General features: G+C 43.9%; 1 protein-coding gene across 25 annotated transcripts in view; it reads right to left on the reverse strand.

Moving 5' to 3' along the window:
* Positions 1 to 14049, reverse strand: part of Sgms1 (sphingomyelin synthase 1) — a 267159-nt gene that overhangs the window by 71426 nt on the left and 181684 nt on the right. Inside the window, exon 1 of one of the 25 annotated variants that reach the window (XM_006526820.4) lies at positions 2153 to 2285. The exons of the other annotated variants lie outside the window; for them this stretch is intronic. The gene's annotated coding sequence lies outside the window, so the exon portion shown is untranslated. Of the gene's footprint in view, positions 1 to 2152; positions 2286 to 14049 lie in introns of those variants that run through there. 25 annotated transcript variants of the gene reach the window in all.

A 14049-nucleotide genomic window follows, 5' to 3' on the forward strand; every position in this document is an offset into this window, starting at 1 on the left:
CCATTAGTGGACTTAAAGTGTCCCAAGTGAATCTGGAGTCAAGCTTTCTATTCTTGCTCACCTTTGCCCTGCACCTCTTGTTCTTCCTGGTCACGGGAATCCATTCAGTCTACCAAGGATGCCTCATGAACCAGGTCAAAGGGCTCAGGATACTGAAGTGAGAATTTCCTGTAACTTTTGATCCCACAGATGATCTCACAGGGTCACTACATCCTGATGTTAACAGGCAAAGACTTGCAGAGCTCATCAATGCCAATAAGCTGATGAAGGCCAACGCAATGCAAGGGAAGGACACCAATGATGAGCGCTCCTTAGAAATAGACTTGGGATTCTATATAGGTCTTCGTGAATCTAGGACTGACAAGGACCAGTGTACATGCCCTGTAACGCTAAACTATAATTACTCTGCCTCTCAAATAGCACAAAGTATGGTTGCTCATTTTTTCTCAGCCAGCAACACTCTTTTATTTTTTAATTTCAGTTATAAGAAAGATGTCTAATATTCCTAACACTAAAATAAATGCAATGGTTTTAATGAAAACAAAAGACCTGGGCAAAGGCAGAATAAATGTAATGTACATTAAGTAAGAGTAATTTTTCACGCTCTAAATGTGCTCATGTAGGTCAGTGTAACAGACAATACCCTTCAGGGAAGGGACAGAGAGAGAGATGAGGAAAGGGAAGGAGGAGAAAATCAAGTGCAGAGCCAGATTATGGAAATAAAACCAAAGGGACAAAGAAGAGGGACAGAACACAAGCCCTGACCCAAACTAAAAAGAAACAAAAGGACACAGACAATCCCTCTAACTTAGCATGCTAGTACAGTTAATGCTGTGTGATTTACAGGGCTGGGGGTGTGGAAAGATGCAACTTTGGTTAACAATACTGCATTGAATCTCAAAATAGCTTTGACCTCGAGGATTCCCAGTGTTCTTACAGGAAAGGAATGATAAACATCTAAGGAGGTGAGTATGTTAAAGAGTACACTTTATCCCTTCACTGTGGATGTCAGGCAGATCTGAGTTTGCAGCCACCCTGGTCTATACAGTAAGTTCCAGGCCAGCCATGAATACACCCAAAGACTCTGTCTCAAACAGACAGACAGACACCTTTGACTTTACTGTGACTCATAAGTTAGTATAATTATTACCAGTGTATCAAGAACAAAAATTAAAAATGCAAAGTTGGTTTAAAATAAAATTTGGTGTCCTTTGTAGAATCCAGTTTGGCATTGTTTATCTAGCAAGGTTAATTTAACCTCTGGTCCAGAAATCCTACTTACAGGAATTAAATGAACAAATCTAGCCGCAAAATGTATACCTAGGGCAGAATACACGGAATCTAACAGCTGAGCGTGCACAAAGGAACAATCCGGCAACTATTAAAATGGCTAGGAAGAGACAAAGGTGGAATTAATTACTCTTTATTCATTTAATGAAATACCAAACCATTGCCAAAGTAAAAAACCAAGATTTCCATGTGTGGTTAGACAAGATCTCCAAAATACTCTAAGTATAGAAATCTTAGTTGCAGAATTATAGATAAAATTTAACGTTTCTACTAAGAGCAAATGGCGATATGCCACAAATACTCCCTCCCTTTCTGGGGGGAAAAAAAAAACCCACAAGTATATTAACACATTCGATGGCAGCCTATACATCTCATCAATAGCTTCTGTAAAGTTTGTGTACTAACCACAAACATGTTTTGCTTTTATTTTTTTTATGTTATCGTGGTTATCAGGATGTAAGATTACAAGTGTCTATTCTGCTTTATGCAGTTATCCAACAAAATCTAGTTTAAACTATAAGCAGAAAACTTAAAAAGAATTTATAACAAGCCTTAATATCTGAACCATCCTCAGATCCACCTAATGAGTATCAGGTCCTTCAGGGCTGCTATGAGGTTCAGATAACATAAGAAGGGCCCAGAAGTGGAGAAAAGAAGGCAAGGCAGAGGAGACAGGACAATTGGGAGTCAAGGTTAAATAAGGCTGGGTATGTCTAACATACCAAACAGAACACTGACTGACACACTGCACTGTCTTATAATGCAAGGGACCACAGAGAAACCTGGCAGGCCAAAGCTGTGGAGAAAGGAGCCAGAGCGCACGTCAGCAAGAACTGCAGTCATGAGTAAACAGAACACCTACCTGGGATGAATAAAACCAGAGCCCTGGAGTGTATCATCAAACTCTTCCGAGAGATAAAATCCTCTAATGGTTTCACAGGCAGCGCCAGCTTCAGCTGTGTCATGTCCCTTCACAGGCATTAGGCAAGACATGTGAAATGTCACTGGGCCATGTGACACTTGATAAAAGCTGCTCCAAATGCCTCCCAAGGCTTAAGAGGCAAACAAGAAACAGAAATCTAATCTTCAATCAGCCCTCAGTATTGAGTCACTACAGGGACAGGCCAGGAACAAACGAAGTTTTAAGAAGTGTGAAACAACTGCCAGGATGAACAGCAGGACTCGGGAATCCTGTGAAGACAGAACCTTCTTCTCCCCATGTCAGGACTAAGGAATACCTAAAATACTGTACACTCTGGTACTTTAATTACTCAATTACGATTTGTCCCCTATTTGCCTGAATAGGCATTTGTAAACGCCCTTTCTTTCTCTGCATCTATGCTAGTTTTTTCTTTATTATATCATGCCTCTCATAAACACACACTCACACTTAACATCATCTTTTCTCCTTTTCCGCCTCATTTCAATACTTAATTATTGATACATGAAACAATTATGTCCTAGTCAGTATGCCGGTGCTGCCATCTCTGAACCTTCCTGGGAACACCAGGGAAGCACATTTTACCACAAGGTAGCGTGAAGATTGCTGTGACTCTGTCGTGTCTGCTCCTGCAGGTGGCTCTGTCTGGGGAACACGACGCCTATTTGCCTCTCAGGAACAAACTTGCCCTTCACTGCTTGACTGCCAAACTCCAATCTGGGACCCGGCCTACACGTTTGTCTGTTTGCTTATTTGCTTGTTTTTTCATTTGTGGGCTGGCCACACTCGAGACACTTTAGAGCAAAGAGCTACACTTCCTGGCTCACTTTGTGGCTCCAGGGTCCCCACAGAGCAGACTGCCTTCAACAGTGTTGGAGCAAGATGCTTCCTGGGTGACCTTTCCCTCTGAATTGCCATCCTTGGCCCTTCTAAAGAAATATTTTGAGTTAAGTTCTGAAGGTAGGTTTGTAGCAAGTTAAACTAGCAAGGCACCATATTACTTTCTTGTGTATGCAATGTGCCAAGACCACATCCTCTGCAGTGAGGTATGAATCAAGATCTAGAGAGCTCAGCGGTGAGAGGCACTCCTTTCCAGTCCCTGGAGTGGTGGCTGCTCACGATATTAGCTATATTTGGGTTCTGTTTACATAAACGCACAAGGTACGTTTCATACTTAACCATGGTAACATCTACATTCTTTAAAGGCTGAATTCTCAGTTGAATCATCTTCCCCACTGCTTAGCTATACAAAGAAGACTTCACTGAGAAAAGAGACTCCCTTATTTAGTCAGGGTTTGGCACACTGCTGGCTAAGAACATGTTACTACCCTACACGGGCACACGACTTAGTCAGACGACCTTGTTAAGTTCTCAAGAGAAGGAGTCTGGGAAGAGTGACAGCCCAGGACCGACATGGCATGGAATCATGAGAATCCAAACCTAGTGGGTAGACACTCTAAGGAAAGGGTGACATTAGAAGGCTTGCTTTGTGTTTCTGGATTTTGTTTGTTTCTTCAATCCAGGGGAAAATCATTCCGTGAGGCTTCCCTGAGCAGATACCCCAGTCCATCCCTCAGCTCTTTTCCTAAGAGGATTCCTTTGGAGTCTCACAGGCCTATGAAATTCTCAGGGTACATCTCTTTGAGGTCCAGCCCTGTTCAAGTTATAAACAGCATTCTCTTTGTTGGCTCTCGGCTAAGAACTTCCTATCTCTGACTTTCCCATGGACATAACGCAAATGTATCTGATTGCTCTTTCTGCTGAGATATCTGCTCCTTAGAGCACAAGCTAAGGCTTTAAGAAGTATCTCTCTCAGGTCCCTGGACTGATTATCCAGCAGCTCAGCACTTTAGAATCCACACTGAGTTCTCACACATGAGCCTTAGCTCACACATGTAATCCCAGCATTTGAGAGGCAGGAGGATTGTCATGAGTTCAAGGCCAGTCTCGACTATACTGCACTTTCCAGGACAACTAGGATATAGTAGTCAGAAAGACCCTGTCTCAAAAAAAGAAAGAAAGAAAGAAAGAAAGAAAGAAAGAAAGAAAGAAAGAAAGAAAGAAAGAAAAAAAAGACAATATACAACATACAAAAATCACAATTAATGGAAGTTAACTATAAGAGATCATTTCAGTATAGCAGTGGTAATTTAGAATTTATAGAAACTTTAAAACTACCACAGCAACTAAAATGTTCAAGATATTGGATCCATGCTATGATCCGAAGAACCAAACCAAAGTATATTTCATACACTTCCAAGAATGTTTAGCAATAAAAAAACCACACTAAAAATTCTGCAACTCATTAGTCATGAATTGCTTTGATCAGGGATTTCTGTAGCTATTGGTAGTTTGTACAGTTTAGATGAGAAGTGACAGGGCCTGCTTGCTCATGTGTGAGTCACTCACAGAACAGAGCCCGACATGTCCTTTGTGACTAGGCTCCTGATGATGGTCTTCTCAATATTTCTTTTTTATTTTTAAAGATTTATTGATTATATGTAAGTACACTATACCTGTCTTCAGACACTCCAGAAGAGGGCGCCAGATCTCGTTACGGATGGTTGTGAGCCTTCATGTGGTTGCTGGGATTTGAACTCAGGACCTTTGGAAGAACAGTCGGTGCTCTTAACCGCTGAGCCATCTCTCCAGCTCCCTTTTTTTTTTTTTTTTCTTCTCAGTATTTCTACATTATAACAAAAGGTAACAGTATAGGGATGGCCATCATATTCCTGTGTTTAGGACTGGATAGGAAGGGCACTCCTGGGGTAGACAAGCAAGGCAGGTGAAGCCAGCCCAGCTTGGAGGGGAGTCTTCTTGGATTCACCACAGCCCAAGGTGGGGCCCTAATCATCTGTGCTAAAACACAGCCCAAGTAGCACTGAGGTAAAAATGGCAACTGAATAATGTGAGAACAGTAAACTATAATGCAGGTCATGATGGTACCTGCTGACTGGAGAGGGCGACAAGCTCCACACACTTGGCATGGAGCAGCCATCCATGATGGCGTCTACCTGAATGGCCAGACATGGCACCATGTGAGGTTAAGATACACCCTGTGGTGTTCAGGGACAGCAGCAAGCCCACACTCCAAGTCAGGCTTTGTACGTAGGCGATCTGAACTCCAAAGCATACGGACAAGCCCACCCTCAGTCAGGCTGATAAAGGCCTGATAGTGCATCCTAGGACAAGGTCATTTCTCTCTGGACTGGCCAGACTGGCCTCTGAAAATTATATTCCTGGGGTTGAAGAAATAGTCTGACAGCTAACAGTATTATATGCTCTTCCAGAGGGCCTGGTTTAGTTATCAGCACCCACACTGCAGCTTACAACCATTCCTAACTCCAGTTCCAGGGTATATGACCCCTCTTCTGGTTCCTTGGGCATTGTACACATGTGATGCATATATGCAGACAAAACATTCATACACATAAGATAATAAAATAAAAAATTGTTAAATTGGTCTTCTACCTCAGGCTCCACATCCTGATTCTTTTCATTTCTATTAGCAGCTAGTTCCCTTCAGAGCCACGTGCCATTGGATTTCCACTTAACTCCACAGCTTCTCTGTGACCTATTCATTGCAGGCTTATTTTTACATTCTTTCAGCTAGCTGGTGATACTGCCCAAGCAAAAACAGCTATTCCAATTTCACAAACACAGCAAGCATTCAACTGTGAAGCCGGGATTTCTCAACCCTGTATTACTGACAGTTTGGACAGGGCAAGTCCTTGTCATGGGACCATCCTGTGCCTGTAAGATGGATAGCAGCATGCTTGGCTCCACTTATGTCCAGATGTTATATGTCCTCTAGAAGGTAACACTGGTCTCTAAGGAGAACTACAGTCAGTTGACCAAATTGCACAAAGAAAATCTGTACTAAATTCAGGAACTAGTCTGCTACCCCCTAATTCAGCACATATTCCTCTTAAAGCCAAGCCACAGCTCTTCACTGGCAAACACCAGAGGGCACATGCAGAATTTGGTGTAGGCTATCTGCATCATTCTACTAAACAAGCAACATCTTATCTAGCTTCTTGACAGTGAGCAAACTCAGTATCTTTGACTCGCAGCTCAAATGATTACTGCACTGTGCACACTGGATGTAGATTTCAAGGCAAACCCAGGACAAGCTACCTTTTGCTCAAGGAGTCCTGTGAAAGCAAAAGAGGCCACAGCAACAGCGAATCACCAAGGGTAGGGAATGACGTCTGCTACTGCTCTGGAGCACTTCTCCAGAGAATTTTCAACGTTAAATCCTTCATGTCGTCCACCTCTAATGTGATAAGTATTCTTCTATTTCTGTTTTGTGACTAAGGAAATGGAGGCCCAAGGTGTTCAATAATAAGTCATCCAAGACCTGGTTCCCTGGTCCAGAGTCCCAGTTCTTTGCTGTTAGCTGCAGTGAATCCAAGAACTACGGAAACAGCATCTTCTAGATACTCCACCTCTAGCAATCCGAGCTCCCCAGATTTATCAAATCATGTCCATCAGGATTGCTGTTTCAGTCTAACACTACTGTCCTCTCGGCCAGCTCACATATCCATAGCGCTATCCAACCCACATTTTCCCTCTTGGATAGAGAACACCCAGCACTTTAAATGGCGTACTAAGGCTGACACGCCACACCTATGTCACTGTCCTGAAATACTTGCCTGACGCCTCCATTAAGAAAGAAGTGAGGTAATGAACACAAGTTCCTTAGCAAGCACATGTGCAATACTGAGATGTTGAGGGTCACACCATGAAGCCCCGGCTGGCCCTGAGCTCCAGATGTGCTTGCTTCTGCTTTGTAAGGAGTAAGATTACAGGCATGGGCTAACACCCCAGCTCTCATCGCTGGCTTTCTATCTTTTCTTTCTATCCTCACCCATCTTTTCACAAACATATTTTACAATTCTGCTAGACAACGCCACACACTCTGGTCCAATGCCTTTAGAACTGACCATCTACCTGCTTTTGAAAACCTACTTTCTGACATCCTTCTTTCCTGTGATTGTTCTAAGATTATTCCCATGCAATTAGACCATCACACTAGCATGTTCTGTTTGTGAGTTCTTTTCTTGTGTGTATTTTTGGTTTTGGTTTTCTTTTTTGCTGTTGCTTGTTTTGGTGCAAGGAGGTGACTGAGATCCTCATGGGCGCTCTGAAAATGCTCTATCACTGAGCTACACCCTCAAGCCCTGGTATTCCCTTTCAACATCCTGGAGCATAATTGTCACTTCAGATAGCTAGGATGCAGAGATCTGAGGGGGTGGCCAAGGCATTCTTGGCTGGAGAGGTGGGGAGTTCCAAGTAAGACAGATGGAAAAGGCGAAGAGGTGGGGTTGAGTTGGACTAGGTGCCCCAGTGGGTCTTCCAGGCAGGTGGCTTTGCTTTCCTGCATCACGGTGTGCTTGCAGAAGGCCACCTCTGCTGAGAGATGCTGCACCTTGCCCATCTTCTAACTTTAAATCTTATCCACTCCCATGTCCTTTCCCTCATTATTCCCCCTTTAAAGTTATCTGTATTGTTCTTAATTATGTATACAGGGGCATAAATGCAGATGCCCTTGGAAGCTAGGGGCACCGTATTTCCCAGGTGATGGAGTTACAGATGGTTGTAAGCTGCCTGGCATGGGTGCTGGAAACGAACTCAGGAACTCTACAAACACAGTGTGTACTCTCAGCCAATGAGTATGCATGGAGCCATCATTCTGGCCCCTACCTCATCATTTGAAAAAGCAAGTTTAACACTAAATGAAGGACCAACCTAACTTGAAAACTATTCCCACCAGGCATGTCAAACGTTGCAGGTGTGCTCTTATGAAAGGGCATTTCCTGGAAAGCCCAGGATCCAGTGTTTGGCTTCACACTTGGAAAGACCCAGTGTGTACTTCCTGAGGAGCGGGAAGCACAAATTCAGAGCTAAAGAGCTTCCGGAAAAAAAGTCAACAAAGATCAATGGCCCCGAGGCAGCCACGTGTATCAAAATACCCATCAAGAGTCTCCTGCTTGCTCAGTTAATATTTGAAAACCTCAAGCTTCCTGAGTAAATATATTGTTCTGTGAACTTTGAGACTCAGGCATGGAGGCACCAAGGACCTTTTAGATCGCTTGGAAAATCTGTTTCAAACCAAAATTATCCTGGGGATCATTTCACATAAGGAAATCTGGCACTGTTTGACAGCTATAAGAACCACAGGGGGAAATGACAATGCTTGATGGTGACTTCTAACAAAGAGAGTGGACCATCCAAATCTTTAAATACAAGGCGGGGCAATTCACCTCCCTCTGAGCCACTGAGAAACATCTCAACAGCTGAGATGAAGGATCACCCCTTGGTGTCCAGGCTTTGTAACACCAATAGATGAGATGGACCATCTTGATTTAATTATGCCTTTAGATTTTAGATGTTTAAAACTCAACAAGTTATTTTCCCATTTCCCATTCACCACCTAAGGGGGCCTTCCAACCGCCAGCGGTGTCCTTTGGGCTACCTCAGAGGCCGTTGTTCCTCAAGCCGTCCAAGTGTTACCTTTGACCCAGACACTGGATCAGTGTAAAGCAGCACAGCTGGCTTAACAATTAGCCCAGGAGCCTGCAGAAGGCGCTGGGTGCTCAGAGGCTAACTAATGTCTCCAATCATCAACAAGTAGTCTTAAATATTCCACTTAGAAGTGATTTCTTTCTAGAGAAGTCTCCTTTAGAGACCTAAACAAGGTCAGTTGCATAGAATGATACTTTACTCTCCCTCCACTGACTGAAAGCATCTGTCTATACCTTGTAAAAGATGCAGGAGTGCATAGATAATGTCTGTATTAGTCAGGGTTCTCTAGAGTCACAGAACTTATGGATAATTTCTAAATAGTAAAGGAATTTATTGATGACTTACAGTCGGCAGCCCAATTCCCAACAATGGTTCAGTCGCAGCTGTGAATGGAAGTCCAAGGATCTAGCAGTTACTCAGTCTCACGCAGCAAGCAGGCGAAGGAGCAAGAGCAAGAGCTAGACTCCCTTCTTCCAATGTCCTTATATTGTCTCCAGCAAAAGGTGTAGCCCAGATTAAAGGTGTGTTCCACCACACCTTTAATCCCAGATGAAAGGCATAGCCCAGATTAAAGGTGTGTTCCTTAACTCGGAGATTCAATCTTCTGGAATCCATAGCCACTATGGCTCAAGATCTTCAAACCAAGATCCAGATAAGGATCTCCAAGCCTCCAGATAAGGGTCACTGGTGAGCCTTCCAATTCCGGATTGTAGTTCATTCCAAATATTGTCAAGTTGACAACCAGGAATAGCCACTACAATCCACCCCTTGTCAACTTGACACAAATAATATCTCATGTTCACATGAAACAATAACAAGGTTGTAAATACGCCTAACATGATATAACTATCCCTCGTACAATCACAAACGCATTAGTAAATTTACAATGGGCATTCATATTACTTTATAATCCTCGTTTCTGCAACTGGTTACGTGGCCTAAATTGGTATTTATAACTACCTTCCTCTACTACCCATTCTGTATTTCCTTCTCCTTCAGCCAGCACCTCAGCAGGTCTTGGCTCTTTTCCTGGAGGATTGACCCATACCTTCATTCCTGATGGGTCTGTGTCCTTTGTCATCCTGCTTGGATTAGGCTGTTGTAGTTTCCCATTGACTTTAATCACAGGACATGGTAGTACTAAGAGACGCCCTAAGGGATCTCCTACACTCCAGACATAATCTTGCTTACCACCATTGTGAAGAGGTAATCCAATTTCCCCATGGTAATCTGGATCTATCACCCCTCCTAACACTGTTATTCCTTTCTTAGCCTGTTGGTTTAAGGGCATTAGAAGCCCAAAATGACCAGGGGGAAGTCTGAGCTTCCAGTTCAATGGAATGTTTGTTGTAGCTCCTGGTAGGAGCACTCCCCTCTCTGGAGCCAAAACTTCTAAGCCAGCAGAACCTAGAGTTATGGGGACAGGAAGCAAAAATTTTCCTAAAGGGTCACTAGGAGTGATAGTAAGTGGAACTATTCCATTTTCCACCCCTTGATTCCTGGACCCATGAATCCTGGCTATGGGTGAAACTGTACCATATATCGAGCGCTGATTCAAAGCATATACTGCCTTCTGAAGAACTCTGCCCCAGCCTTCCAAGCTGTTACCGCCTAATTGGCGCTGTAACTGCATCTTCAAAAGGCCATTCCATCTTTCTATCAGCCCAGCTGCTTCAGGATGATGGGGAATGTGGTAAGACCAGTGAATTCCATGATCGTGGGCCCACTGTCGTACTTCTCTGGCTGTGAAATGAGTTCCTTGGTCAGAAGCAATACTGTGTGGAATACCATGACGATAGATGAGGCATTCTGTCAATCCATGAATGGTGGTTTTAGCAGAGGCATTACGTGCAGGAAAGGCAAATCCATAACCAGAATAAGTATCTACTCCAGTAAGAACAAAACGCTGTCCTTTCCACGAAGGAAGTGGTCCAATGTAGTCAACCTGCCACCAGGTTGCTGGCTGGTCACCTCGAGGAATGGTGCCATATCTGGGACTCAGTGTTGGTTTCTGCTGTTGGCAGATCTGGCAATCAGCAGCAGCTGTAGCCAGGTCAGCTTTGGTGAGTGGAAGCCCATGTTGCTGAGCCCAAGCATAACCTCCATCTCGACCACCATGGCCACTTTGTTCATGTGCCCATTGAGCAATGACAGGGATGGCTGGGGAGAGAGGCTGATTGTCCACAGAACGGGTCATCTTATCCACTTGATTATTGAACTCCTCCTCAGCTGAAGTCACCTTTTGGTGAGCATTTACATGGGACACAAATATCTTCACATCCTTTGCCCATTTGGAGAGATCTATCCACATACTTCTTCCCCAGATGTCTTTCTCACCAATTTTCCAATTGTGATCTTTCCAAGTCCCTGACCATCCAGCCAATCCATTGGCTACAGCCCATGAATCAGTGTATAATCGTACATCTGGCCATTTCTTCTTGCAAACAAACTGTAATACCATGTGTACTGCCCGAAGTTCTGCCCACTGTGAAGATTTCCCTTCACCTGTGTCTTTCAAGGTTGTCCCAGAAAGGGGTTGTAATGCTGCAGCTGTCCACTTCTGGGTGGTGCCTGCATAACGTGCAGAGCCATCAGTAAACCAGGCTCTAGTCTTCTCCTCTTCGGTCAGTTGATCATAGGGAACACCCCATGAGGCTATAGGTGCATGCTTGGCAGCAGATGGCATTGTAACAGGAGTAGAAACCATAGGCATTTGAGCAACTTCTTCATGTAACTTGCTTGTGCCTTCAGGACCTGCTCTGGCCCGATCACGTATATACCACTTCCATTTGATAATAGACTGCTGCTGTGCACGTCCCACTTTATGACTTGCAGGGTCTGATAGTACCCAGCTCATGATGGGTAGTTCAGGTCGCATAGTGACTTGGTGTCCTATTGTCAGACGTTCAGTTTCCACTAAGGCCCAATAGCAGGCCAAGAGCTGTTTTTCAAAGGGAGAATAGTTGTCTGCAGATGATGGTAGAGCTTTGCTCCAAAATCCCAAAGGCCTTTTCTGTGATTCACCTACAGGGGCCTGCCAGAGGCTCCAAACAGCATCTCTATCAGCCACAGACACCTCAAGTACCATCGGATCTGCTGGGTCATATGGTCCAAGTGGTAGAGCAGCCTGCACAGCAGCCTGGACCTGTTGAAGGGCCTTCTCCTGTTCCAGGCCCCACACAAAGCTAGCAGCTTTCCGAGTCACTTGGTAAATAGGCCTAAGTAACACACCCAAGTGAGGGATGTGTTGTCTCCAGAATCCAAATAGACCCACTAAACGTTGTGCTTCTTTCTTGGTTGTAGGAGGGGCCAGGTGCAATAACTTATCTTTCACCTTAGAAGGAATATCTCTGCATGCCCCACACCACTGGACTCCTAAGAATTTCACTGAGGTAGATGGTCCTTGAATTTTGGTTGGATTTATTTCCCATCCTCTGATACGCATATGTGTTACCAATGAGTCCAAAGTGGTTGCTACTTCCTGCTCACTTGGTCCAATCAGCATAATGTCATCAATATAGTGCACCAATGTGATATTTTGTGGAAGATCCAAACGATCAAGATCCCTTCTAACTAAATTATGACACAGGGCAGGAGAGTTAATATATCCTTGAGGCAAAACTGTGAAGGTATACTGTTGGCCTTGCCAACTGAAAGCAAATTGCTTCTGGTGGTCCTTATGGACAGGTACTGAGAAGAAGGCATTTGCCAGATCAATAGCCACATACCAGGTGCCAGGAGATGTGTTAATTTGCTCAAGTAACGAAACTACATCTGGTACAGCAGCTGCAATTGGAGTTACTACCTGATTTAGTTTTCGGTAATCAACTGTCATTCTCCATGATCCATCTGTTTTCTGCACTGGCCAGATAGGAGAGTTAAATGGAGATGTGGTGGGAACCACCACCCCTGCATCTTTCAAGTCCTTGATAGTGGCAGTAATTTCTGCAATTCCTCCAGGAATACGATACTGTTTTTGATTCACTATTTTCTTTGGCAGAGGCAACTCTAAAGGCTTCCATTTGGCCTTTCCAACCATAATAGCCCTCACTCTACAGTTCAGGGAACCAATATGAGAATTCTGCCAATTTCTGAGTATATCTATCCCAATTATACATTCTGGAACTGGGGAAATCACCACAGGATGTGTCCGGGGACCTACTGGACCTACTGTGAGTCGGACATCAGTCAAAACTCCATTAATCACCTGCCCTCCATAAGCCCCTACTTTAACTGGAGGGCCACAATGTTTCTTGGGATCCCCTGGGATCAGTGTCAACTCAGAACCAGTATCCAGCAGACCCCGAAAAGTCTGATTATTTCCTTTTCCCCAGTGTACAGTTACCCTTGTAAAAGGCCGTAGGTCCCTCTGGGGAAGAACTGGAGAAAGGGTAACAGCAAAACCTTTGAGTGTCTTATCAAGATCCTTCCTCAGAGGAACCTGGCCACCCCTTCATTCAAGGGGTTCCGGATCTGCAAACTGTCTCAAGTCTGGAAATTGATTCACTGGCCGAGATTGCTGTTTACCACGATCTAATGTAGCCTTTCTTTCATTTGTTTGAGAATTTTTCTGCTTATACAGATCAAACAAATATGCAGTAGGCTTCCTATGTATTTCATTCCTGGAAACACCATGATTGATTAGCCAGTACCAAAGGTCCAAGCGAGTCATGCCATTATAAATTTCACCTCTCCTCTGCTGACCATTACTGGGTATGTTATTATAAACATTCTTTTGTCTACGCTGTCCATTATAATAACTAGGATCACCTTGTCTCCGGCGATTCAATGCTGCCACCTGGCCCTTGTTACCTTGGGATCCAACTAAACCCAGTGAATTTAATTCATCTAATTGAGCAGAAGCATCTCCAATGCTAAGATCTGGCACAAGGAAAAGGGAAAGAACAAAACCCTTCAAATGTGCTGGTGCCCCTCTCACCAATTTGCGTCTTATAGAGCTGGTGAAAGGCATATCTTCTGGACCTTCCCATTGTGGACAATTATGCTTTACACAATATATCCACTCTAGCATTGCAATTTCCCTAAGTCTTAAAATCCCTTCATCAACACTAAGCCACGGAATATCAGGCATCTCCAAGTCATTTCCAGTAGGCCATCTTTTGATAAACACCTCAGCCAACCATTCAAACAAACTTTTGACACCTTTTTTAACTATGCGAGCTTCCGTATTAAACCTAGAATCTCTACTCAGAGGACCCATGTCAATAAACTCAGCCTGCTCTAGTTTTATGTTCCTTCCACCCTTATCCCACACCCTTAAAATCCATTCC

Source organism: Mus musculus, chromosome 19 (assembly GCF_000001635.26).
Source record: "Mus musculus strain C57BL/6J chromosome 19, GRCm38.p6 C57BL/6J".
Taxonomy (NCBI): Eukaryota; Metazoa; Chordata; class Mammalia; order Rodentia; family Muridae; genus Mus; species Mus musculus.